The sequence below is a fragment of the Haemaphysalis longicornis genome, unplaced genomic scaffold, assembly GCF_048455015.1.
Source record: "Haemaphysalis longicornis isolate Haplotype H1 unplaced genomic scaffold, Haemaphysalis longicornis Haplotype H1 scaffold_4, whole genome shotgun sequence".
Taxonomy (NCBI): Eukaryota; Metazoa; Arthropoda; class Arachnida; order Ixodida; family Ixodidae; genus Haemaphysalis; species Haemaphysalis longicornis.
In genome coordinates, this window is record NW_027526361.1 from 71,179,514 (window position 1) to 71,206,325 (window position 26,812).

The following is a 26,812-nucleotide window of genomic DNA, read 5'->3' on the forward strand; positions in this document are numbered from 1 at the left end:
AGACGGGTGACTCCAGCTACAGCGAACACGGTTTATTACCACTCAGCGTTTTCTTCTTCTTCCTTCTCCAGCCGCGCGGTAGCAGGGCCGCGGCGGCCGGCCGTACAAAACTCATGGCGGTACAGAATACTAGCTCCCATGGTGTTCAAAATGTTCTGGTCGTGTCATGGCCGACTGGAACAGTTACTAGGTGTGGTGAAAATTGTAATTCCAGAAAGCGAGTTTCGTGAGGCACTGTGCGACGGGAACCAATGGTTACAAGTTGGCATGCTTCCAGCAGCTGGCGTTCATGGAAGATCACCTGATTTTCACATTGCAGTTAGCAGGAAAAATCAGTTTAAAGCAAGGTGTTTCCCTCTGTCGTGATCATACAGCGAAAAATGCTTTTGAAATGTCACGAGACAATTTTGACAACCCCGCGTTAATGCCAACTAAAACAACTATATGGGAGTGGATGTGCTTGCAATTTATTTGGCTTGTGAACTCTCCCGCACCAAATAGTCATCAGCCCCTAGAGGGATGGAAAATTGTTGGCAGAAATTTTGTGGCGTAGATGTCGATACGAGTGAAGTGGCTTATCGTGCCAGCCGTCATTTGCGGATTCATTCATTCATTCATTCATTCCTCCACTCCTCACTTCATTCATTCATTCATTCATTCATTCATTCATTCATTCATTCATTCATTCATTCATTCATTCATTCCGCCACTCCTTCCTCCCTTCATTCATTCATTCATTCATGCATGTATCGATTCCTTCACTCTCCTTCTTATGTAGACTGCAAAGACTCGATATTGGAAATTTAATGCGGAATACCCCACCAGTGTTGCCAGGTCTTGTTCTGGTGAGCAACTCCGGCGTGCCGACTGCCGGTGCGCCCTCGGCTTAATAACTTCGGCTTTAAAACTGGTAAAAATACCTTGAGCGTATTTTTTTTCAACATTTTGCGGCGTATACTTCCTGTCTGAAACTACTCGTTGCAAAAATGCAACTGAGAGTCAGGGACCCACTTCATGTCAAGTACCTCTGTCCAAGTTCCTAAACGTGTTACTTATACAAAACAGCGAAACGACTACTCCCAGCTCCCCACCCTAACCTAACAAGACAGCAGCAAACCCTGTTCCGACAGGCACAAGCCGGAACACTCGAAACACCTGCGAGGCTACATCTCATCAGATGTGGCAAAACAACATCCTTACCATCATGTTCACAGCGCAAAATTACAAATACCCAAGACCACATTCTTTGGCAGTGCCCTCAATACATCTAAATTAGAAAACAATACACTAGAGAGTGGCTGACCTCACCTAGAAGAGAAGAGGAGCAACGCGGCCTGATTCTTCATTCAAAAATCCGTCAGCAGAAGCCTGGACCGAGGCCTCTGAATCTCGCAGCGCTCCCTACAACTCCTCCTCACTTTCTACCTGTGAATAAAATATTATCTCTCTCCTAAACACCAGTGAAGAAAACCTATAGGCTAGGCCAACGAGCCATAGAACGAATTCGGATGGGTAAGGTCTTGGATCAGGTAACAAACACGGGTTGGGGACATCATAGGCTAGATTAGAAAGAAGAAACAAAAATAGGTCAAACATGTCATGCTACGAAATGACAAGCGGTGCACCAACCACCACAGTAACAGACATGGTACTAAGCGCAAGATGGAATTGAGAGATGGAACTAAAAGAAAGGAAAGACCTTTAACTCGATGGATGTGCGAAATGAGAACATTACGGGCCAAGAATGGATCCGTGCAGCGTAGGGCCGGAATGGTTCGAGGTCTGTGGGAGAGTCCTTCGTGCTGCAGCGGACATGATGGGCTGTTATTATGAAGATGGCCGAAGCAGGAAGAGTGACATTAATGGATTGGTGAATGTGCTGGGTGCACCCCGAGGCAATTATGGAAACACCTTCGAGGGATGCGTAGAAATAATCGGCAAGAGGCAATATTTGTGTAAAAATAAAAGTAAAGCGCTAACTGTTTTTCCGCGTCTCTATGCAGCCACGAGCTGTGAAAATGACAACAAATTCCCACAAAGGTTCCCACTGCTTCCAATACAGAAATTTTGATTTCTGTTGTGGTTCACTTTCAGTCTTTAGTCCTTTTTGTGCTGCGCTCTTTCATCGGGGAATGCATTGTATCCCGGCGGCCAGGTAATAATCCGTCCGGCCACACGTCACAAAATCTTTCACCCACTACTGCTCCACCGCGGCATCCGCCATGTCCATTAAAATTCCCAGTATCGATCATCTCACCGTCACGCTTTCCACCATGCCCACCATATGTACTACAGTGTTTTGCTACAGGCCATGCTGGTATTTGCAATCAGGATGCGTTTTCTTGTACCCTCCGATGCTGGCGTCACTTCCTCAGGCCAAGGGGCATTGAAGCCGGCCGATGTGCTACGCTGCAGCACAAGTTTTTTACGAATCTTGCTCCTGACCTTCCACTAGTACACCCAATCTGGATTAGGATGATTTTATCTCCGAATATCAAGAATGCCTGGCCCCGAGGAATATTTTTCAGCACGTACGTACGTACATAAAGACACACTCTCATCTTCGTTATGGTTGCTTCCTCCTTCCTTTAGCCTTCCTTTAGCCATGATAAAGATGAACTTGATAACCGCGATCAAGATCGCGATTACACGAGGCAGTGGCGGCAGCCTAGCTCCGCTATAGAGCCAAATGAACATAGTATAAAAATGCGACACCAGCTATCACAAGAGGCAGTGGCGAAATAGTACACACAGCAGGGGGAATAGCATGTGCTTGTCCACCTTAATTAGAAGAATTTTGATTCCGATCCTCATACCGCAACATGACGTGCCGGAGTCGTACCCCTCTTCGTGGTTTCCAGTTGGGTCACCGTGTAACCTGCTCTTCATCAACATCAGAGCTGCGTTGAAGGGGTGCATGAGCGTGCGTTTGAGCGTGTACGAGTACACCTCGATTAACATTCGGGCTTCCTACCGACTGCATCGAAAGAAGAAATAGCCCCGTGTTTTTTAGTTATTTTGTTTTTAATAATTCTTCAGAAACGAGAGGTATGCAATAGAGCATCCAAAACAACTCTGCGCCGAGTGCAGCTTTTGTTTTCAAACCACCGTCTTATTCAGCGTCGAAAAAAAGAATGGCTTACACACTACGGGCTTGGTTTTATTCTTGTATTACAAAAGTAACCAAGCTCGAAGTGCGAAAAAGGTTGCAGTCCGAAAAGGCTGGCAATAGGTTGGCTGACTGGCAAAACTAAAGCGAAAATTCGAGTCCTCTCTGCAGTACTCGTTTATTTATCCTCTGCTTGGTAGTGGGATCAACGAACATTGATGATAAGTCATTTATTCTGTCGAGGAGAAGAAAGTGTGCGCAAAGTAAAGAGGTAAATCTCAAAACGTCTTACTGTCTTCCGCTGTGACTATTATAGCTCATGGGAAAGTGTGTACATAGAAAACAAAGGGTTAAACACGTGTGCCCAAAACGGCTTCTGAGGAGATCCCCCCACTAAAATCTAAAAAAAAAAGAGGAATAGCAGCGCTTTCTTTAGCTTTTCAGCACGGCTCCGAAGACACGTGTCTCAGGGGACAAAGGCTCGGCCAGAGCGTATACTGCCAATTTGCTCGACTTCGTTCCCAAACAGCAAAACTCGCTGAAAGCCTCCCAAATAAACATCGTGGTACTTCAGGCTTGGAAGTTTGGTTATTTTGGGGATGGCTGAGTGCCGCCTTCACAAGGCCTGAGCTGTGCGCGCGTGTACATGGGAGTGGGGGGGGGTAGACTACCTGGCTCACCAAGTTGAATGTAGGTGGGCTCCTAATAGACCAAAAAATAATATCCTTCGTGCAGCTTTCTTTTCTTTCTTTTGAATGAACCGCTACTACTACAACACACGGTGTAGTAGAAAAGATAGAAATCCACAAAGTGTCCCCTCTTCATCTTTACTGTGTTCTCAAAACACACTAGCGCAATCGCTTCCCCAATTGTCGGCTTCCACATACGTTCGTAGTGCTATGCCCGTTATTATTATTTCTGCAATACGCCGTCCACATAGAAAGCGCATTCAGGTAGTTTTCTTGTGGCCGAGTTTAGCGCTACACACAAAGGACTTTCAGTCTCACGAACCGAAGTTTGCGTTGCCAGGTCGCTCCTTAATTAATAAAACCCAAAATGCAGGTGCGCGCACGCGCTCACAGCATTTGGCCTCAGCACGACAAATCGGAATAGCACTACGTTTTATATACAGCTGGCGACGTACTAAAAAACAACAGCCTCATCGTGTCTCTTTACATTTTTTTCTTTCTAAAGTAGCAGTTGTCATACCAGAATGCCTGTATGCAACCTGGACGTCGGAATATGGGTGGGGAACGTCGGTTGAGCGTACCATTTGCCTGAAAGGTATCTCATAAGGGATTGAAGTTCCAGAAAGCGTGAAAGGATGAACTGAAGGCGAGCCCCACCGTCGGAAAACTGTACTTGATAAACCTGCAGAAGCCAAGAAACCTCTGCACTTGGTCCACGAAGATCCTGCAAACCGTTTGATTTAGTGGAACCTACTGCTGTCAAAAAAGGAGTGCAGTTAAGGAGGTTTAAACAATGCTAATTCAACCATGCGCTAAATATTCCCACGCGCAGTGATTATTCATAAAAAGGGTGCGCAGCTTCATATATGAATTTCCGGCACACGAGGAGACACAAGCTGTTTAAGGTTACGGAACTTGATTAGAAGGGTGGTTAGAAAGATGGGAACTGTTACGGATACATTATGCAGGCTTCAGAAACTTCATAGGCGCGGATGTCATCGTCTTGATGAGCGACTCTGTAAACAGCATGCGAAAAATTGATATTGGGAATGGGTAAGGAAATTTAAATGGCACAGCTTTAAGGGGCGTATCTAAAGTAATGTCAAAACCAATCATTGAAACAGGTTTTTTGTAAAAAAAAAGCGCCCTGAAAGTGTATAGAAATGCAACCACGCTGAATAAGTAGCAAGTGCAGGGCCGAGACGAAAGAGAGAAATGAGGAAATAGTTATCACATCACCGCAGTTGTTCGGTATGGGCTCTCGAGATGCGATGGTTAAATGCATCTGAGAAACTGCGAATAAGTGCAAGTTTCACCTGGTTTCTGATGGAACAGAAACTTGGTATGCAAGAAAAAAAAAGCGAACAAAAAATATTCGAACCCCCTCTATTTAACGACGAAGATGGCTGAAACGCGAAGCTTTTGCGTGCGAAAAAAAATGGTGAAGTGCCGAAGTCAAAGCCGCTCAAATCATGGGCGTCGGCAGCGGGTGCAAAAGGGGCATTTGCCACCCCCTATCGACTGTTCCTCAGTGAAGATGCTCTACTCATGCTTGGTTATTGTCCCACTGCCTTTGGTCACCCGGAACTGTCCGAAGGTTTATTGCGACACTAAGGTCACAAGAGTGACGGGTCTTTTGTCTTCCTTCAGCGAGAACGCAGGTAGACACAACTAATACGGGTGTAGGCCCGCCAGCCCAGGACACGTTTGCCGTGAAAATTCTGCCCCTGCCACTTTTTCCAGAAAACTGAAGTTTACGCTTTGGACTAATTTGAGACCTACCTTGTTTGTCCGCCCATGAGCATTGCCTATTTGAGTTGTTAACTGCCCTCTCGCGAAATGGCAGATGCTGAGCCATCTCAAAGGCTATGCAAATGAGTTCCACAGGCTGGATTCTGTCATTTTTTCTCCTGCAAAACATTCTGTTCGGGAGCTTCTGCCTGGAGCCGGAACGAGGGTCCGGTAAATATGATAATCCGCTCGGACCCCGCGTGCCACCGCCGTGTTCGGAATAGAAGGCGAGATGGACCATCAGAATCAACAGGATAAATGCATCCATCAATGGCAGGGAGCTCAGATGCACACCTTCCCTTTTGCAGCTCGGGCAAGACGCCTCTGAGTGTGTGCGCGAAAGTATTACTGCTACCCGCCGCGGTGGCTCAGTGGCTAAGGCGTTGCGCTGCTGAGCACGAGGTCGCGGGTTCGATTCCAGGCCGCGGCGGCCGCTTTTTTACTGGAGGCGAAAAGCAAAAACGCCCGTCTGTACGAGATTTCGGCGCACGTTAAAGGTGGTCAGAATTAATCCGGAGCTCTTCACTACGGCGCGCCTCATCGCCTCCGTTGCGTCGGCGCGTTAAACCCCAGAATCAATCAATCAGTTCCTTACTGATACGGTTGAAACTCTTTTCGGCCCTGCTGCTACCTGTTGCCAGCACTTTTCTTCCTTAAGTGGCCTTGTGAGTTCACATGATCAAGTGAATCCGCATTAGCAGCTTTCATTCGAACGGCGGATGATTTATGCATCCCCGCCCCTTCGTTTTTCTCTTTTTTCCTCCACTGCTAGGTGGCAGCGGCTGGCGAAATCGGCATCCCGGAAGCTCAGCTGTTCGATTGGCGTGGCGTCGCAAATAGAAAAATTTTCACCTAAGCCAGTCCTGGCCCCGTAGGGTAAACAAAACAGAAATGACAGAAGTCCGGCTAGGGCAGCTGGCAGCATCCGTGCGCCAAAATGAGCTTTTGTCCGTGAGCATCGAGCAGCTGTTTTAGGCAAACACGGTGCCACAGCAAATCAAAGTTGGACATCAGAAACTTCTTTACATGAAAACCAGATACTGGTTTTAATGCTGCGCCTTGTTTGATAAAGGATAAAACTTTCTGAGCTGGTCGGTTACCCACCCAGAATACCAAGACATTTTACCACCACCGCCGCCTTTTAGCAGTCCACCATCGAGAATCCTCTGGGTCGCCCTCAAATCATCCATCGGCATGTAAACTCATCAGACAAAATATTTCAGATGCACTCTTTGCCGTTTAATATTTCCAAGTACACCTAATTTTGTGTAAAAGACTAATCGAAGCTGATTCATTGTCGATTTCTTGTATTTCTTGTTTCTTTTTTTTAAGGGGGGGGGAGGGGGGTTCTTCTGTTATCATTTCAGGACAAACGCCCGCGCTCTGCGTGGCTCCTGCTCTAACATGGCCAGTAGGCCCGTTAGCCTGCGGCACATATGCTCATTGGATAAATGATTTAGTGCGCTTGTTCTCACCCTTCACTCAGTAAAGCATAACTGAACTTGCGTTTTTACTTCTAGTTTTGCGCATTGAATGGAACATTTGGGTTCACACCGCGAAGCAATACACATGAAGAATGCACCATCTTAGTGTATTCTGTTCTGCGCACTCTGTTGAAAAGTCGAGATTTGAAACGAACAGCTAATCAGTTTAAAGGTGCAGCCGCACATGTGTCTCCCAATGGAAATAACGTACACTTTTTTTTCTGTAGCGATCTGCGCATGCGCAGGCTGCCGGTCCGCCATTCTCGGAAGTCGCCTCGGGCAATATAGACGAAAGGACGCGTCCTCAACCCACCACTCGGAGAGCTTCTATGCTTTCTTGCACTGCATGTTTTTATTTGATATATTTCGGCAGCTCCTGGCGAGTTCATTGGTGCACACAAAAAATGCTTACAAAGGAAAGAGGCAAAGATGTTTGAGGCTGACCACGTTGCAAGCGCGCAGGTAGCAGTGAGAGATTCACGAAGATGAAAAAAAGTAAAGAAAAAGGAGCTTCGCCCACTGACGATGAGTCTCCGGAGTATGCATCTGCTTCTGTGGAATTCATGTGAAAGTTGCGGGTGACGGGTGGGTACGGGAGAGACTGAAACGCGAGAGTATTTCGTGCAACAGCTTTCCTACTGCGACACTTTTGTGGGGTGTGCCTGACTGCCATATTTTAGTTCACCGTGACAGCCGCCAGGAGGACTGGTACTGAAAAAAAAGTCCTTTAGCGAGCACACGATAAAAACAGCAGTCTTTACGCTCCTACATTCAGAGAACGAGGAGACAGCAGGACAATCATGCAAGCTATAGTGCAAAGTCCGAACACGCCGGAACGCCTTGGAAGAGGAGGAGGAATGGCTTTATTGTCAGGGGAGACATGAATGCCCTGGTGGGGAAGGAGATGGAGATGGAGAGAGGGAGAGAATAATCGAAAAGATATCTCTGTTCAAGGTTCAATTACTGGAATTAGTGGAGAGCATTTTAAAATGTATGGTACCGTGAGGATATAGTTCGTAGATTTCGTGAAGGCATAGGTGCTCAAGAAAGTTTATGACAGGAGTCGGTCCATGTTATCACACCAGTTTGTAGAGACCACTGGTTAGTGAGTATTGAATTATTTTCTCTACCACTGAGGGGTCTGCTCGAGCGTGTTGCAAATGCGCTTCTTCATCTGCGGGTGGGGAACAGATTTCTAATAGTGGCGCGGAAGTGTGCACAGCGCGATGCATGTCGCGTCACAATACGGGCAGCGTTGGATGTTCGAGCTGGCTTCGGGGGTTCATTTATGCACTACATGACGGGTTAGTGCCGTGTTGGTGTAATCTTCCTATAGCTATCACCTTCACTGAGCGTGTGAGCGGCTTGAGCGGGCCTAGTACACCCACTGGGGTGGTATCTTGCAACCTCTTGCGACTCTCTGCCGTAAATTTCTTCAGGTAAAGTTGCCAATCTGGTCGCGGTACGTGTTGCAACGGGGCACTGAAAACTACTGGAGGTGGGTCAAGTATCTCCCGGTCGGTGGCGTGAGCCGTGTAGTTGCCATGTTCCCCAGGCGTGTGTCCCGGGGACCAGACGATGCGGATGGCGATGCCTTCCAGTTGAAGGTTTCGGATGGCATATAATATATCCGTGGCCGTATAATAAGGGGGAAATGTTCTGTTCAATTCTTTAAAGGCGACTGGAGAGCCCATACTGATGCGAAAAATATTTCGGGGTGAGAGAGAGTGACAATGGTCGCGGATGGAGCGGACAGCGCCATGAGCTTGTTTTGGTTTATTCAGCTAGGCCATATGTGTTGGAACACTTTGGAAAAATACTCATAGCATTTTCATCCCTTCTTAGGCTCCCTGCTATCCGCACTTGAAGTAAAATATGTTGGAGACACCCCGCATTTGTTTTATCTTTACTGCACCACCCGACGGCGTTGAATGAATAAGCAAGGTTTCAAGACGAAGCTCTGCAAGCTGGTTTAGAAATACTGCAATCTAGATAAATTCGACTGCGCTGCTGAAACTTTGACGTCAAAAGTGGATGAACACGGACATCAACGGGCACCCAATGGAACTTCTAGCATTTACTGAGGGGGTCTATCACACTATCAGTTGCGCTCTGCAAACCGCTCTCACATTACCCGCGGCGACAAGTTGTCGCGATCAAGCACGATTCGGCGTGTCGCTAGACGATGTCCGACAACCGCTGTCTGGACTCGGTATGCTTTCGCTGCATCGTGAAAAAATTGAAAAGTAGGGGGGCCAAAAGAGCATTCACAGAGATAACCCCTCCGCGATGCGCGCGACTGTAGACGCATGGTGCTTTTACGAATGTGGGATTCTAAGAGTGTGTTCGCACAAAGCAAATACGAATTTGACTTAATCATGCCGAGCAGTTGTTTCAAAGGCCGTGCGTTTGATGTTTCTGTTAAATCAAATGCTGCCGTTATGTAACGAAGAAGGTTTATGTGGGGGCATATGAGCGTTAATAAACATTTTGAAACTTTTAACCCTGAAGAGCAGACAAGAGCTGTCTTCATTTGTCTAACTGATATCCCTTGAATGCTCGGGAACTTCGCTCCCCCCCCCCATCACTCCTACGGCGGTGCAACGGGTGTTCCCCCTTCAAGATAAAATCCTGGTGACGCCCATGGCTGCAATGAAAATCAAAGCGTCAACGATCAAAGTGCAAAGCGCCTGAGAGTAAAAGTCCTAATTCAGATGACAGCAGACGAATCCGTCACGAGAAAGCTGAACGTCCCCCCACCCCCCCTCCAATCGTCGTCGTTCAAAGTGAAGCGTTCAAATTCGCTGTGAAACCCAAATTACTTCGACCGTGTCGTAATATGGCATGATCGGATAGGCGTAGGTTTCATAACGTGAGGGACCCTGCGGCGATTCCGACAGCGGGAAGCGTTTCTTTTTTCTTGTCTCATCATCGTCATCTTTTTCATCATGGACCCTCCAATTGTGTAAAGTTGGCTTTCCTGCATCGTTTTAGGTAACGACACCGCCATCAGCGAAACAAAAAAACTCTCGCTTTAAAAATATACTGAAATTTCAACATGTCTATTTCCTCTGCCATTTCTCTTAAATTTGTGTATTTTCCTCCGACACAAAATGTGTATTTACACTATCACAGCTCTTAAATGTGCTAACTTCGCCAATTATGCATTTTTGTGCAAATGCACAGTGGGTGCCTTTCAACGATCTTTACCAGAGTTCTGGTTTCTTTCATAGGGGCGTTACTTCTTGACCTTGAGCGAATGCCATGTATAGATAGACATTTTTCTTTCGTTAGTTTATTCTTCTTCTTTATGGTTTTGTACTGTTTAGTTTTCAAAATGTTTCTTTCACTAATTACCTCTAATTCCTACATTATAACCACTACATTTGTTAACTTCGCTAATGCATTTTTGTGCACATGCGGGCTGGTGCTTTGGAGTACTCTGCGAAGAATACTTACGCGTTGAAGCTTGGATCTGCCGACACAGAAATAGAAATACAGTAAGCTCCCATTAAAACGAACACGAAAGAGCCGTGATACTTTGTTCTTATTAGCAGAAACTCCTCTTAAGCGAGCGTTTTTCGCATTTTGCACGTTACAAGAGAGCAAAAGTATTGTCTGTCCTCACACGAATCCTCTTAACCGAGTTCGTCTTAAGTCTTAACGAGGGTCTAATGTATAAGTGATGATTAAATAAGTGTTGAGAATAAGGAGTTTTTCAATGTGCTGAGCAAACCCATTCGCACGCGAAGCAGAAGCAACACGCGATTTCTCCGAAAAATACAATAAATACAGACGGATGGGGCCGGAGTATAGGCGCGTGCACAGAACTGTGAGGAGAGACGACGTCAGAAAATTAGGAGCAAGGAATTAATTCGGCAAGAAATTAATAGGCCCTGCTGGAAGTCAGGTAAAAGGGCCTTTGCCCGACATGCTTTGTCCTAGAGCTGGTGGTACCGATGATGACCGTGATGCCTTATGACTTCCCCTGACGATACTTACCAAGTATTTTACAGGTATAGGCTGCATGTCTAATCCCAACAGTTCTCACGCCCGCGTGGAACGAAAACTCTGTGTGCTGAAAGAAAACACATGAACTTGTGTTCAGCGTATGTAAAAAAATTGAAGCCGTTCCACTCAACGTGAAAGGTGTCCGAAGTGCAGAGCAGTGATTCGCCAGAGAGGCTGTGGCGCCGTTCTCCTCTCATTGCTACCACCACTCACGCTCTTCCCCCTCCCTGTCTCACTCCTCTCTTGATATATTGTACAGAGGTGTTTCCAACGCAATTCAAATTTCCCGCCTTCGAAGTGCTAGCGCGCCCTCTGCCTGGAACAGCACGAGCGGGAGTTCTGTTCTATTTGTGCTTCTTTCATCTTGCAAGTACCGGAGCCTTACTTGGCAGTTTTGAACGCGTGTCTCCCGCGGCCACTTTTTTCGCTCACCATCGTAAAAACCAATCCAACGAGCGTTCCCAACTAAATGAACGCGGGGGTGGCCGGTTAATTACGCAGATTTTGTTTCAAATGTACCTGCAGTTTTCTTTGCGCTAAATAACGGGGAAATGCATGACAAGTGCCAGCGGTTCACGAGTTTCGAACGGTTATGACTATATAAACCGCTTGTTCCTCGAAGCTTCTGTGTTACGCCGTTACGCCGGGGCTCTTTCGGGTCCGTTATGTCACCACTTCGCCCGATTACAGCTGTGGCTAGACATCGTGACAGCGAGCGAACTGCGACGGCAAGGCGGGACCCTAAAGTGCTCTGCACTTAAAATTCATACAAAATAAAAACCGGTATTACGATCTCAATATTTTAGTATTAGACTGCCCTTAAGCAGTGTCTTCCCAGCAATGCATCAGTATTCGGAGGCGGAGCCGACTTTAAGAAAATCAACGTAAGGTGTTTGTAATCTGGCTTTTTCACGGAAGTGTTCTGTAGTGAAGCACGACCATTCACGGAGGGCGTATGGTTACTGCCCCATTTTTTGTAGGCTCGTTAGGGCGGTGAGGTAACAGCGCGCACGCGCAGGAAGGCTTCACGCGCTCACTTTTGCCATATCTGTTCTGTGTTGGGGGGGGGGGGGTTCCAATTTAGACATCTCACAACCCGATGCGACCTGACTGCTGTACTGCGTGGTGGAGCGGTTTTCGTTGAAGTGTCGGAGGGAAACGGACAGCCCCATGTTTGCCCCCTAGAGTAAAGGCACATTCCCACTGGCGATGCGCCTCGTCGCGTGAGGAAAAGCGACGTCGCAAAGCGACGAGCCGGCCGTCGCTTTTCGGCGTTTTGCGACGGCGGAGCAGATCGCGCTCGGTCCGAATTTCCTCGTCGCGCGACGGCCCCGCAAAACCGGTAAGCCAATCATGGCCGCGGAGTAGGCTGACGTAGCCGGAAACGAAACGTTTCTTTACATCCGGTATGCAAACGCTGCAAGCGGGCGGGCGAGGACGAGCCGCCGCCGCCACCGCCGCTGGCTCGCTCGGCCAGGCGCTTGGCCCGCTATCGCTGTACCCGCCGGGTCGGGCCGGCAAGCAACTTCCCGTGTGCATCGGTTCTTTGGTCAGCGGCTTCAGCGTACGCGTGCACTAATCAATGAATAGCGTGGAACTCATCAGTGTGGAGAAGCGTGTATGGATTGTAAAAGCAAGTAATCATCGTATAGAGCTAGGTGGACAGCGAGACGGTAGGTTGACTTGCAGCCTCTTCGTTCTATCGGCGACTGGTAAACACGCGTAGAGTTCGGTGGTTCGGTGGCGTCAGAACTTTGCGTCTGTGAAAAGAAGCGACATTTGTGGGCCGTGATGCGGGTGTTGTGGCGTGAAAGCAAGCGTGTGCATTTCTTCGTGCAATAATATGTTGAAAAGAGCCTTCTTGAGTTTGTTATTTTCTGCTCCTCCCGCAACCCGCAAATGTTTTCGGCATTGCTCCAGGTTAGTAGCATGTGTTTTAGTTTGATTTCTACCTGCTTTTGTCGAGTAACATCATTTTCTTTGACTGCGAATGGTTGACGCACCAACGAGGTCGTACAAGTCGGGAAGCAGCTGCGCTGAACGCAGTCGCATCATCGCAAGGTCGCAAGTGCGAACACCACCTCAAGGCCTCATCGCGCGACGCGCCCCGTCGCGCGACGAGGCAAATCGCCAGTGGGAATGTGCCTTAAAACTTTAGTCCGCACAAGTTTCATTCACCTAATCAGCTGAATGAAACAAACGTGTTTTGTTTTGTGCCCTTATAAACTGCGCCCAGCTTCGCTGGTCGCCTTTTTCACTGAGTGGAATGGCAGAGAATGTTTTACAGATGGGGTATAATGCTTTCGCGTGTGGTGCACTCGACAACCACGTGCGACTAATCCAAAAATGCAGAAACATTTTAAACCATGCTTTCGCATTTTAACTGCCACGGGGAAAAGTTATGAGCTGCTATTGCAATGCAACTTCACCCACCACGAAGCCGACTCCATTTTTGACTAACAATGGATGCATTGACGGATCAGTTACGAGAAGTTAACTGCGTGCTTCATGCTGACGACATTGCCAGGCAAGGTAAAAGGGAGTGCAGATTCAATGTCTGCTGACTAAAGAGGGCAACTCTAAGTCAGGAAATCCGAAATATGGAAACCGTAAGGTGGATACTTCCGTTGCATGAAAGGGAGGACCAGCTTCACATACTTCGGCTCGAGGACCGACGAACCAGAAAGGACTTATCAGCCGTATCCATGCGGCACTTAAGAACTGGAAAAGTGTTTTGCGGGGTATAATGACACAATATCTTTCTCAACAAGCTCAAAATACAAGTTTACTCGGCAGCGGCGACTCCTTTGGGGCTGATATGCAGTTAAAACTCGATCTAACAAAATCACCGGAAACCGCGAATTATTTCGTTAAATAGAGAACTTCGTAAAATCGGTACTGTCATTTTACAGGCACTTGATTCCACAAATTCGATGTCTAAAGGGAGGTAGCTACCATGACATTGTAATTGCGGCGGCCGCGGCACTCGTTTGCCGATAATTTAGCAATGCGATAAATGTCCGCGGTGAAAAAAATAGGCTCGCCGGGGCTTAGCCTGAAGTCGTCGTGCCCCAGCAGACGCGCAAAACAGCGCCTTTTATTGTGCCACTGTCCCGCCAAGCGGAACGCTGTTGGCTTCATGTCCTTGACGCACGTAAACAGGGCTTCCTCCGACTTCTCACGCGGTGTGGTCTTGGGGTTATTTTTCTTCAAAGCGATTCCAGACGAAGTTGCACGGATGATGACGTCCCTTCCTTTCAAGTTTGTGGAAAGCGCGCTGGCCACAGGACTGCTGACTTTATCTCGTAGAGCTCCGTGAAAACGAAACTATATGCCTGTTTTTTTGTTTTTTTTTTTGTGACGTGGCGCAATAACCTTCGTGGCGTTCTACCCGCCGTGGTGGCTCAGTGGCTAAGGCGTTGTGCTGCTGAGCACGACGACGGGGGTACGATTCCCGGCCGCTGCGGCCACTTTTGTGATGGAGGCGAAAAGCAAAAAACACCCACGTGTACAAGATTTCGGCGCACGTTAAAGATCCCCACGTGGTCAAAATTAATCCGAAGCCCTCCACTACGGCGCGCCTCATCGCCTGCGTTACGTCGGCGCGTTAAACCCTTCAATCAATCAATCAATCAATCAATCAATCAATCAATCAATCAATCAATCAATCAATCAATCAATCAATCAATCAATCAATCAATCAATCAATCAAAAAATTCGTGGCGTTCTGACGAAACACACTCGAAAGTGCTCCTCTTTAAAACCGAAGCTGCTTAGAAAATCGTAATTTTTCGGGTCTTCAGTTAAAAATGCCTAAAAATTGCACAGCGCGCACACGTGAGCGCGCGCACGTGAGCGCGAGCCTCGCGGCGACCACCCGGCAGTTAAAAAAACCAAGAATATGCCGAGCCCTCGTGTGTGCGCGCCTAGCGGCCACCGCCCAGCGTACCCCGGCGCAGGTTTGTTAAGCCAAGCATACCCACTTAGGCAGATTGGAGAAGATTGGCAGAAAAAAAAACCCCAGCGTTCGCCGTAATGGCGGCAACACTTGATCAAAGCGAGAAAGACACGTCATAGCGTACGCCCCTCCAAGGTGATGTCGAATGATTATCACTTCCGAAATAATGAAAGAAGCTCATACTTATAGCAACAATGACGGAGTAAAGGTAGTTGCGGCAGAGAAGAAGAAGCAAATCGGCTGCAGTCATGGACTTAAACCTTCGTCACGGTCGTGAAGGTTGCGTACAGTTTCACTACCTTCAAGCTCTACGCGTTAGTGTGAGCTTCTTTCATCTTTTTAAAATGTCTGTTTCTCCAAATACTTCGTTAAATCGTGAATGGCGCTTAATCTATGTCGTTAGTTCTAGTTCAAAAAAACATTGAGCCGTATAGGCACCTGAGGGGCGTACAGGCACCTGAGGGGCGTATAGGCACCTGAGGGGCGTACAGGCACCTGAGGGGCGTATAGGCACCTGAGGGTCATCCGAATTTGTTCGTTAGATCGGAAAAGTCGTGAGATCGGGTTTCGTTAGATCGAGTTTTGACTGCACATCAAAGTTCCAACGAAATGCTCGATCCGGAACGGACACATGAAGAGTCTGCAAAGGTCATAAGCATTGAGCACCGAGTTCTAAAAATGACTGTTTAACCACCTGAGATGGTTCGACCACGCGGTGATTAACAACGACGGCGACCTCATATGAAAGATATACAGGAGTTGGACGCCGTGGAGGAGAAGAACAAAGTTCGCAGAGCGAAATGTGGGAGGATGTGATCCGAGAAAACCTGAAGGCGAAATGCCTCCATAACAGATGGGTTACTGATACCACAAAGACAGAAGCACTCAGCGGTAGCTAAATAAAATACATTAAAAAATCCACGTGAAGGAGAGCAAATATTTAGTTTAACGCAATTGTTTTTTGCGTGTACTACTTTCTGCTGCTGCATTTAGATCAGGTTCTGTCGTTATTATGGTGTTTTTGCGACGCCGTTATACACACAAGGGACACGGGAGCGGAAAGCGGCGGTTATATTCTGCTCTGGAGGCAAAACACAATTTAAAACGGAAATAGCCTAATACAAAGCCGAACCACGGAATTTTTAAAATTTTATTTATTCATTGAGTGTGACGATGAAGCAGCTGTGCATTGTGGTCTTCCTACATACTGCTGACGTCTACCTAACTGAAAAAAGCCCGCGTGTTTTGCCATGCGAAGCACGTATTTAGAGCAGGAAGTGGTGCATGACACACACAGCAGATGTGATACACGGTACAAAAAATTCAAAAGAGCAGTGCAGAGACATGCCGCTTCTACCCTCCGTCTACTTGCACTCATGCGCCTGATCGATATACCACGCGCATTAGCAAGTAAAAAATGCGCCCTGCATCATTTATTTTTTTTTTGTTTGGAAGAGTTTGCTGTAGGCCGAGGGGCAAAGTAAAATCTGGTGACTTAGGTAAGGGTCTAGGCAGATATTTCAATCCTAAGCTAAGCGATTTAGGATTAATTTCGTAAGGCTTCAACTTCGCACAAAACTTTTTCGTTTTGTCCATCCTGACAGCACAAAGGTGTACCAAGTTGATTGCTGCAACACAGTGCCTGTACAAGTAAGCCTGAAATCAACTTTTAATGCCCGGAATTACGCGAATCTATAGAGGCAGTCCGCATTATAAACGCCCAAGTGTGTCCTTACACTCGTTTTCTTTAGTAAAAAAAATCGGGATTATTCTTCCCTTCTGAATAAATGGACAGTAACTACGTATACTGACAAGAGATGGATGTATTCATATCCACCCGCAATCATCTGCTCACACACTGCTTAATCTGCGACTCACGTTGGACTGTATCAGGATTAAGCTCACCATTATGAAGGATCGCCGATCATGAGGAGAGGTATAGCGCCGCTTCCACATTCTATCCTTCTCCATTAACGTCAGGCGTGGGTCATACCCTCCTGATTATTGAGGACTAGGTCGTGATGACGATGCACCTGGGGTACGTGAGTGGGATGTACGTGGTACGTGCGTATCACGTCTGAGCTACTTACCACAGATGTTTTTGCATCGATGGTATGGATGTATCTGTGGTACGTACGTATTATTTTTCTTGGAGCCAAGCATTGAAAATGTCATATATATCTGCAGAAATTCAGAGAATTTTCTACTAATGCGTAGCATTCTTATGCCGCTTATTTTGAGTGTGAGTTCTTTACAGCCATTTTTTTTGTTTTTCTGAATTCAGTCCCACCAATTGTCTCGATTTACGTTATTAAACAATTAAACGTAGAACGTCCACGGAAGTTGCATTTTTGTGGAAATGCAGGGCGTTACACGGTCCTGGCTGGGGAGGGTACTCGGCAAAAACTGCTACGCCTTAAACGCGTCAAACTAAAGTAGCTTGCTTTCCGAATTCCGCAGCTTGTTGCACAACTTCTCAGGCGTTACTACCACACGATACTTAAGCGGGCGCTAAGGTGAGTTTAGGACGCGTATAGGCCGGTTATGAGTTTGTCCGGCCGATTTACACGCATCGTTGAACGAAAGAAAGTTCGTTCAAAAGCGCCCTCCGCCCCCACGGCATCCTCCCCATCGATCTGCTGACGTCAGCTACGACGACACAACGACTCGTCTGCAGCGCTTAATGGTGTAGATTGGTAGAAACGTATAACGTGCACAGCCTGTGCCTGAACGAAAAAAAAAACGAATATGTTATAAGAATAAAACTAGAGAAAATAAAAATAGACCATTGGGGTCTGCTTAGAACTTTTTAAAAGTGTAAAAGCGGTAGCCTAGTTCGATCTTCTTTTGATCTGCTTCTGTTCATCTGCTGTTGAACTTTCTGTCGAACTTTGCGGCCGCGCCCGTCACCACTTGACAAGCCCCCAGGACAGCATTCTCCGAAGATCGTTCCACTCGCTAGCCATCGCCGTTTGCAGGCGCGCGCCGCGTCGCCATTTTTCGGGGCCCTCCTACCACACTCCTCCTGCACTGCGGTTTTGTAGCGTGAGCTACACTGGCCGAGGTTGAGCAGTTTCGCGTGGCTTCTGGAGAGCCGTGCTGCGCATGCGCGAGGAGCACTGACGTCTCACGGCGCACAGCTGGCGTGCCGTAGCCGCCGCCGCCGCCGCGACTGGATTGGATTTGATTGGATTGAATTGAAATGGATCAAAATAAGAAATAGTTTTAGAAATAGTATTAGCAGCAGTTTTAGCAATAGGATTACAAATAGTTTTAGCAGCAGTAAGCATGATAATTAGCTAATCCGAGACAACCAGGAAACATAAGAATAACCATCTGAACCTTAGCTCACGCTACGTTTTTTTTTTTTTTTTTTTTTTTGAGCACCTATTGTCTGAACCTCAGAAATTGCATGCTGGAGAAATAGACAGTTCGGGCTTTCGGCCTAAAAATTTTGAAGGTTATGTTAGCATGAAAACTGCAGTCAAACCGCAGCGTGACGACGTCTTTGCGGTACTTGTTGCAACGGCCAAGAACAGCGCATGGCATTTGCTTCTTATGCCGCCAATCATATGTAGGATAAACGAAGGTTCTAGGCATTTCCACAGCAGTCAAATCCGTGGATACACAGCAAAAAACTGCACAATATAGCCACAAATATTACTTTGAGTGATTCAGTTTAGTGTCCCTAATAACTCATTTAACAAGCTGAGCGTAGCCAGTGGAGGCTACATTGTGGTTAACAATCCGCCCACTGTGCACGTGGAACTCGTCGTTAAGAAAAACTACAAAAGGCACGGAAATGTCTTTCTAAGACCCCAGCGCCTATTGTTGCTTTTCTTTACGATCATGAACAGTGGGCGGATTGTTGACAACAATGCAGCGTAAATTCGCTACAGCAGCTTGTGAACTGAACTATAGTTTGGAATAACCTACAGCTACAAAAAGATGACGCACGAGTTATGCGCGAAGCATAAGCAACCCCTCTCAGCAATAGAACTATACATGTTCCGTGGCGATGAAACGCCTGACAGTTCTCAAAAGTGTGGGACATGTCAACAATTTTTACAGCTTCAGCTGTAATCGCCAATCCCCTATGGCATCACCAGTGGCGACCCATATGACGCCATCAGTGGCACACGCAAACCAAGGCTAATGCAATGGTGCAGATACGTGTTGTCTCTGTTGCTGAGGCGTACGAACCATATACTGTAAAAAAATGTCATGCAGGACATAAAGAAGTAACACTATAATGTTCTGGCTGCACGCCGCCTGCATTCATTATCCAACGACTTGACGTTTCCGGTAACTACAAAAATATTTTAACACTCAGGCTTTAACAAAGCAGCCTCCTCCACCATTTTAAGGTAGACAGCATCCTTACAGCTACCGCTTCAATTCGCAATATCTATGCATAACGTTCGCGAAATTTTCCGTTTGGGGCTCCATCACATGGTTCTCACCGAATCGAATGGGCACATTTTCGACAGAACTCTGTCTGGTTGGGGTAAACTTGGGGAAGAGGCAAATACACCAACCAATGGCGTTTATTGAAAGCGGTCCCAGCGTTTCGGAGCCTCCTCGGCTCCTTCATTAGGCGTGACTGTGTATGACAAGAAGCAGCAGTTATGTGAGGTATCTTCTTTCTCCTTTTCTTTTTACTCGCATTTTGCCCTTGCTCGTGGGAGGTCGTGGGCGTAGATGGTGGGAAGGGCTCCAAGGGATATATTCAGGCCTCTCCGGTTCCCTTGCAGGTCCCAAGACTCGAGGAGTATTCTTTCCGAGTAATTGGTTTCGGTGCCAGTCACCTGCGCGCCGTCCAAGTCAATCCTGTGGTCAGCTTTTTCGCAGTCCCAGCCAATGCGTTGCGCTGAATGTCCAATTTGCGAACGTCGTTCTTGTGTTGTCGGAGGCGTTATGGGAAGTTCCTGGTCTCGCCGACGTAACTAGCGGGGCATTGTGCGCAAACAATTTTGTAGACGACCCCATGGGCTTTTTCTTTTGACGGGCGCGCTTTCGGTAGGGGCATTAGCCGTATAAGCGTTGACACTGGCTTGTGGGGGACGACAAAGCCTTCGTTCCGGACAAACTGCTGCTTCTTGCCTTTCACAGTACATCTGATGAAGGAGCCGAGCAGGCTCCGATATGTTAGGACCGCTTTCAATAAACGCCTCCGGTTGGTGTATTTGCCTCTTCTTGCCGATAATACGAGCTACCAAAATTATTAAATACTTCTCCGTTTTCAGCAAAACTCTGACCTATGCTTCACATGTCGAGACATTCGTTGCGAAGCGCTGTAGAGTTAAGCCAGTGAAAATCGGTTCTAACCTCACTGTTCCGTTCCCGTATGACACTTCGTGCAACCGCTTGTATGAGTATCTCGGATTTACAAGGCACATGAAACCTCAATTTCCTCCCTTGAAATGTGATGAAACGTCAATGGCATGTTGACCTGCGCCACCTGATGAGGGTATACAAGGGCCAAATTTTATTTTTCCGGATGTTATGCGTATTCGCTGTAAGAGGCTTACGTGTGGACACGGAGCTGCCGGTTAAAATAACGCTGTCATTCGATGTTGTTACAGATTCTCACTACACGCAGTTCATGGATGCCATCGCAAGCAACCGTTAATGAACGGCACCCAGTATTTTTTTTAGGGGTGGGGGCTGTTGAATTGTATAGTCAACTTCTTAATTCTTGTGTATAGCTCATTCGGCGGGTGACAAACTTGTGAGGATGCTAGTCGTCGTTTGTTGCAGGACATCGTCGTTTGTTGCGGTATCAGCCCCTTGCGATTTTTATACGAGGTATGGCGACTGGGTCATCATTATCATTACCCATTCCGTCAGAGGATGTGGGAAGGTTATAATATTGTTGAAAGTAAGGTCTTTCGACAAAAAAAAAAAACTGAAGTTGGTTTGAAACAACCAGTAATTGGAATTTTTTAATCGCAAGGACATAGCCTAAGGAGGGGAACCGCGGGGTTCAGTGGTGAGGCAGCCTTGCCCGTCTATGAGGTTCGGGATGGAGGCGCACCTCGTCATATGTGCAATTGGCGTGCCATGAATACGAACATACCCTCTCATAATAGCATACGCTTCACTATGGACTATTACTTAGCAGTGCAATAACCATAACAACGGCAAAAAAAAAAAAGATGTGCCAAAGCGAACAGACAACGTGTAAGACGTTTTGTGCCTACGCACACTCCACCTGACCTGCGTGCTGAAATTTCGTACAAGGTAGTCCTGCTTTATCATTATATTACCTTTATTGCGCTTACATTGCTATGAACTTCATAGGTCAACGGGTAAAGTTATACTTTTGTTCGATATTTATTAGGATTGCGTAATTTCTTGTACTTTCAAAATTCGTACATCGGAAAGACCAGCCTGCATTCCGTCATACCCCTCCTTTATAACGATAAATCGTGGGGTATTGTGCCAAGTGTAAATAAAACGCTTATTATGAAAGTGATTTCGAGTGTTTAATGTAACCACAACGCCGACGCACCAGATAGTAGCTAAGAGAAAATATGCGTTGCTTGTAAATGTCGTATGCTAGATGCAGACAGAACATCGCACTTGTCTTTGATAATTGTATCGTTGAATAAATCCTATGGCGAAACATTTTGGACGACTACGTTGATTACATTGTTGATTACACTTCCTAAAATTAACGCTGCTCCGGCCAAATTAAAGCCTCGGGGTGTAGGCTATTAACCCAGGCGGTGCACGATGTGTAATGCAAAGAGGTCACGGCCGATCCGTACTCCGGTATACCTCGTCACTGATAAATAAACAAGCGGGCTTCAAGCGGCCTGCTACGCTTCCACGCCTCGGAGGGGAGTCACATGTAACTTCTCAGTCGGGCCATAAAAACCTTCCGTCGGTACGGCCCGTAAATCTACTTTATGACACGCCCCGAGTATACGATTACGGTAGCGAGCCTGTCGGCGCTCGCGTTACGGTTAGTGGGCGATATCCTTCTTCAAAGAAAGAAGTGCCCTAAATGAAGGCGGGAGAGCAAATAGACATACATAAACGCTACAACGCACTCGTGAACACGTGCGCGCGGCGCCTGCTCTTCACACGGCTTCGTCTGCGTGTGGGGGGTATTAACGGGTCGGAAACCTTCCGGATGCCAGGCTCTTCCCGTAGTTCCCACGAACAGACAAACACTGTATGTATGGAGACTATTGCTCCCGAAATTTGCATCGTGCCCCGAAAAGAGTGGCTGGCACCGATGTATGTATACATAGTATACTATGTATACTTAGTGTACACTATATATTATAGTATATATACTATATATTTATATACATAGTGGCCATGGTGTGGATATGCGAATTCGTTGTGCTAATCAGGTAACGGTTAACCGGATTATGGCATATACAATAATACATGATCTTATGAATGCATTGATATAGCAACTGCTTGAGATACCAGTTACACCGTACACTTCAAGCGTGCACTGGCTTATATGTATGAAAGCGCTATAACACTACGATGTCTCTCTTTCTCTAAAATCTGGAGCTATTTTAGAAGCTGTAAAACGATCAGAAATCGGATTGGTATTAACGTGTTTTCGAACATTTGGGTGTTATTTCTCTCGAAAAGGAAAGTTTACTCGGGACTATTAATATATTTTAAAGGGAAAAAGGTTTGGCATGCGTAACTCACACCAAGAAGACTGGTAACAGCGCGAGAACAAGGTTGCCGAAGCCATTTAGTCTCTGCATGCATGCATTTCGGAAGGGTGGTCATGTTGTTGAGCTATAATTCATCCCGTGTTGTTATTCACAGAAAAATTTAATTTGCGATTGAAAATATTGGTCAGGTATCTGCTCACGTCGGTGCAAATGTCGACTTTTGAGAACTGGGCAATAGATGTCGGTGCCAATGGTGTTTGTAAAGTTATAACTTCACATGCTCTGTTGTGAACAGCTTCTCATTCTTGACTCTCGTTCCTTTAAATGAAAAAAAAAAAATCTTTAAAGGAGCAAACACCACACCATCCGCAAATGCTTATTGTCATGCATGTACAAGACCAGAAATTACACCGCCTATTTTCACAAAGTTTCCTGGGGTTTGTTACCCTGTTATATCTCTGTGCTTTAGCCATCTTTCAGGTAACTTGTCATTTTTCTTCATACGTCCCACTACTGGTCTCCATTCGAGAATACCCTTCTCCAAATCAATAAAGAACGAAGAATTCAACTTTTGAGACGTGAAAACACATGATATACAACGATTCCCTCGCGTCACTCATGTCCACAATTTACCCAACCGTTTCACCCACAAATGGCCCTGACTGCAACACACCAGCCCATACCCATAACCTCGTGCTCTCCGGCCTACAACACCCTTCATCCCCTCCCCTCCCCTACTCACTATCTTGGGGATGCGCGCCGACCAGCGCAGATCTGCAGACCAGTGAAGCCTGATCCGAGCAGCGAAAGTACGCGCTTACCAGGACTAACAGGGCCACCCAGGCCCAGCTGCTCTTATTTTAGAGTTTAGGAAACTTTTACTCCACCTTCCCCTCCTCCTCGTCGTCACAAGTGCGCTCGCAATCTCCAACAGGTGTGTGCACAATTCGAGACGGAGTCAGTTGCGTGCATTCTAGAGCGTACTTATCGCTTTGATAGATGGCTGCTCTGCTGCTCTAATGAAGACAGTCATACTCCTTATTTGCGGATGCGACGGTGGTCGCGTGTAACTTTCACTTGCCGCAACGGTTATTTAAGCAAACGTTGAAAAAAGTAAGAAAACGTGGTTCCGGTTATTGGCTGTACTATTTTTGCGGCAGTCTAAAGTCAGAAACAACTCAAGCCCGCGGCTATTATGACATTCATAAGCGCGATAACAGTTGTCACCTTCGTCTCAATCAGAGATAACTCTGTTTTTAAGTCTATGTTTCTTGATTCTGTTTCGAAACTGCTTGCCATTTCACCCACTACTTGCTTATCGTTGTTCGATGTTTTTCGTCCTGTCTCTGGCCCCGCGATGACCATGAGAGTACGTAAATAAAGAAATAAGCAGTACTGCATCTAGGTTTTTTTTTTCGCGTAAGTTTCCATGTTGATGATAATTACTCCAGAAGTCTACACTTGCAGCACCCTGTAATTTTGCCTGCCCGGTTACTCCTTCTCACGGGGTGTGCTGCGTCATCATCATGGACTAAAGAACATGTGTTCTGCGTTGCCTCATACGCAATGTGTGACGCAAATAGAAAGTTGATTATTAGTATATCTCAGTCCTTGCGGGCTACGCTTAGTTCTTTCTGCAACTTCACACTTCTTCGACTTAACGGTGAAATGCGAAAGGCGCCGGACATTTGCTCCACGCTGTTCCTCGGCCGTCGAAGCATCTATCTCCAGAAGTCTATCTTGATGGTGAGTTCAGAAATTAAGTATATCGCTGTCCTTGAGGAAATAAACTAACACTGTTGCCCCATATCTGCAAGCCAAAGCTACCCCCGAAGTTTCAAAACGAATGAGAGACCTGCATACGAAACAAAACGGTGGTTACGAGCTGCGGAATTAAGATTGTAAAATAAATATTACGTAGAAAATATAGGCAAAAACGAAAGTGCTATCTGACATGCGCATGTGCTGCAGGGATAATACGCGATAGTAAAATCTATCATTACGCGAACAGTCGTGGAAAAACATACTCAAACGAGGTAAGAAGATGACCTCTATGATAGTCACACAGAAAGGAAAGTTGACTAAAGTAACAGAACTGTCACCCTTAAATGCCCGGCCTGGGCTGCGATTACCACCCGCTAAGCGTATGCATGACGTTTAAGTTAAATGGAAACAGCCCAAAGCTATGACGTTACCAACACTTTTAAGTGACTCTTGAAACACCGGTAAACGTTTCAACCAATACGTTATTCCTCCACAAGTTAATATCCCGTGACTTCCAAACAGTTTTTACTCGCCTCTTTTTTTTTCTCCCGGCACAAAACAAAAACACAGCCGAAGATACCAAAAACACTGTCATATGCTGTGTGTACTGCCGGATTCAAACGGTTTGATTGATGGCTCACATAAAACGAAGGCACGTTCTGTCCGCGACCGCATCGATGCATCCTGCCTGGCCTCGATTAAAATACTTCTACAACGCCCCACCACCACTACCAAAGACAACAAAACCCGGACCGAATCGGCGGCGAGTCGAAACGATGGCACGCGTGCGCGCGTGCTAATGCAGAACAGTCACGAGGGGAGTGGGGAGGGGCCGGTAGCGTGACGACGGCCCGTCAGGGGCGCAAGGGGGGGGGGGGGGGGTGCGGAACGGGCGGGGGGTCACCTACCGTGACGACAGTGACGGGCGCCGCGGCGGTGGTGTCAGGACATGGTAATCCTACGGGCTTCTTGAAACGTGTCTCCAGGTGAGCTCGCGCCGATGAAGTCGCGTGCACGGTCGACCTTGCCGACGCTACGCCGGCGTTGCCGCTGCCAGTAGCGGTGCCGTCGCTGCCGAGACGTGCGCCGCTGCGCAGGGCCATGCCGCCTCTGCGACTGCTGCCGGCGGTACGACGGCCTCGCCGCTTCTACGCCCAGGACCGGACTACCTCTTTCCTCGCCGGGCCGCCTCCTTCTCTCGCTCGGGCGCCGCTCGCTCTATCGCGGCACGCGGCGGCGCGCCGTCGGCGGTGGCAGCGCCGCTCTAATAATCGAATTCGGCGCTGGCGGCGATGGGCGCCAGCATTGGCGGAGCCTTTCTTCTCCCCTCGCAAAGGCGCGCCGCCGGGGAGGGTGGCGACGCCCGCGGAAGAAGCGACCACGTGACGCGTCCGCGGCCAATGGGCGCCCGCCAAGGGCTTCCCGAGATGGTACGAAAGGTGGACGATAAACGAAGGAACACCGCGTCGGGGGATGCCCTGGGCGACGCCGACGCCGTCGACGTTCCCCTCCCGATAAATTCGGAAGAGGGCGGGAAGAGCGCGCCTCGCTGCTGTCAGCGCCTGCCTCCTCCGCCTCTCTCGACTTGGGCTTCCCACGTCCGGACTCTCGGAGGCGGTTAATTGTTAAAAAGATACATTTGCGTCAACATTTCTTCTACCCCCTTTGCCTCGGTTATCGTTTGAAGCGACCAGTCATAATCTTTACGACAACGATCCCCGTCACGCAAGTGTGATCCCGAACGTGCGCGCTCCCGGTTACGTACCGACCAACCCCTACTAGGGTTACACCAAGGCTCACCCTACGGGGATAGCAAAACGACGCGTGAAGGACTTATCATCAGAGCCAGTAGGCCGTTGCGAACGACGGAGCGTACAGGATGTTGAATATTACCGCATCACTTCATCATCATGAAACCTCGAAGAACCACGTTCTCGGAGGTCGCACGTGAAAGTGCGCCGCTTTGCTAAGTGCTCCTGAGTTGTTCAACGGCGGCGATTATAAACTTTCAAGAACGTGCGCTTGTTGGCCATCTGTCGTGAGAGGCCGGGTGCCGCGAATGCAGGCTGCGTGTCGTGCACGCGTTAAACGGCGGTTACGAGCTCCTGCCAAAAAACGCAGGTTTGTGGCCCGGGTACACCCCGCCCCTTTTTAGGCGTCTTGAATGCTGCCGAGATCGGGACCACCCAGTGTTCTTGTTGCGTAATTAGAGCTCATTTGTCACACCTTGGTAACTAATAGCACGTAATTTACATAATATACCTATACGCGTCGTGTGCGCTTCTTTATTTAAAAAAAGAAACATTTGACAGCACGATAAGAAATATGAGTACTCTGTTTCCTGCACGAGCTGT

The 26,812-nt window shown here is 47.4% G+C and overlaps 1 protein-coding gene across 1 annotated transcript in view; it reads right to left on the reverse strand.

Moving 5' to 3' along the window:
• LOC144179787 (uncharacterized) overlaps positions 1-26,057 on the reverse strand; it is a 39,285-nt gene extending 13,228 nt beyond the window's left edge. Inside the window, exon 1 of the mRNA XM_077708223.1 lies at positions 25,367-26,057. The gene's annotated coding sequence lies outside the window, so the exon portion shown is untranslated. The remainder of the gene's footprint in view (positions 1-25,366) is intronic.
• Positions 26,058-26,812: the final 755 nt, after the last annotated feature.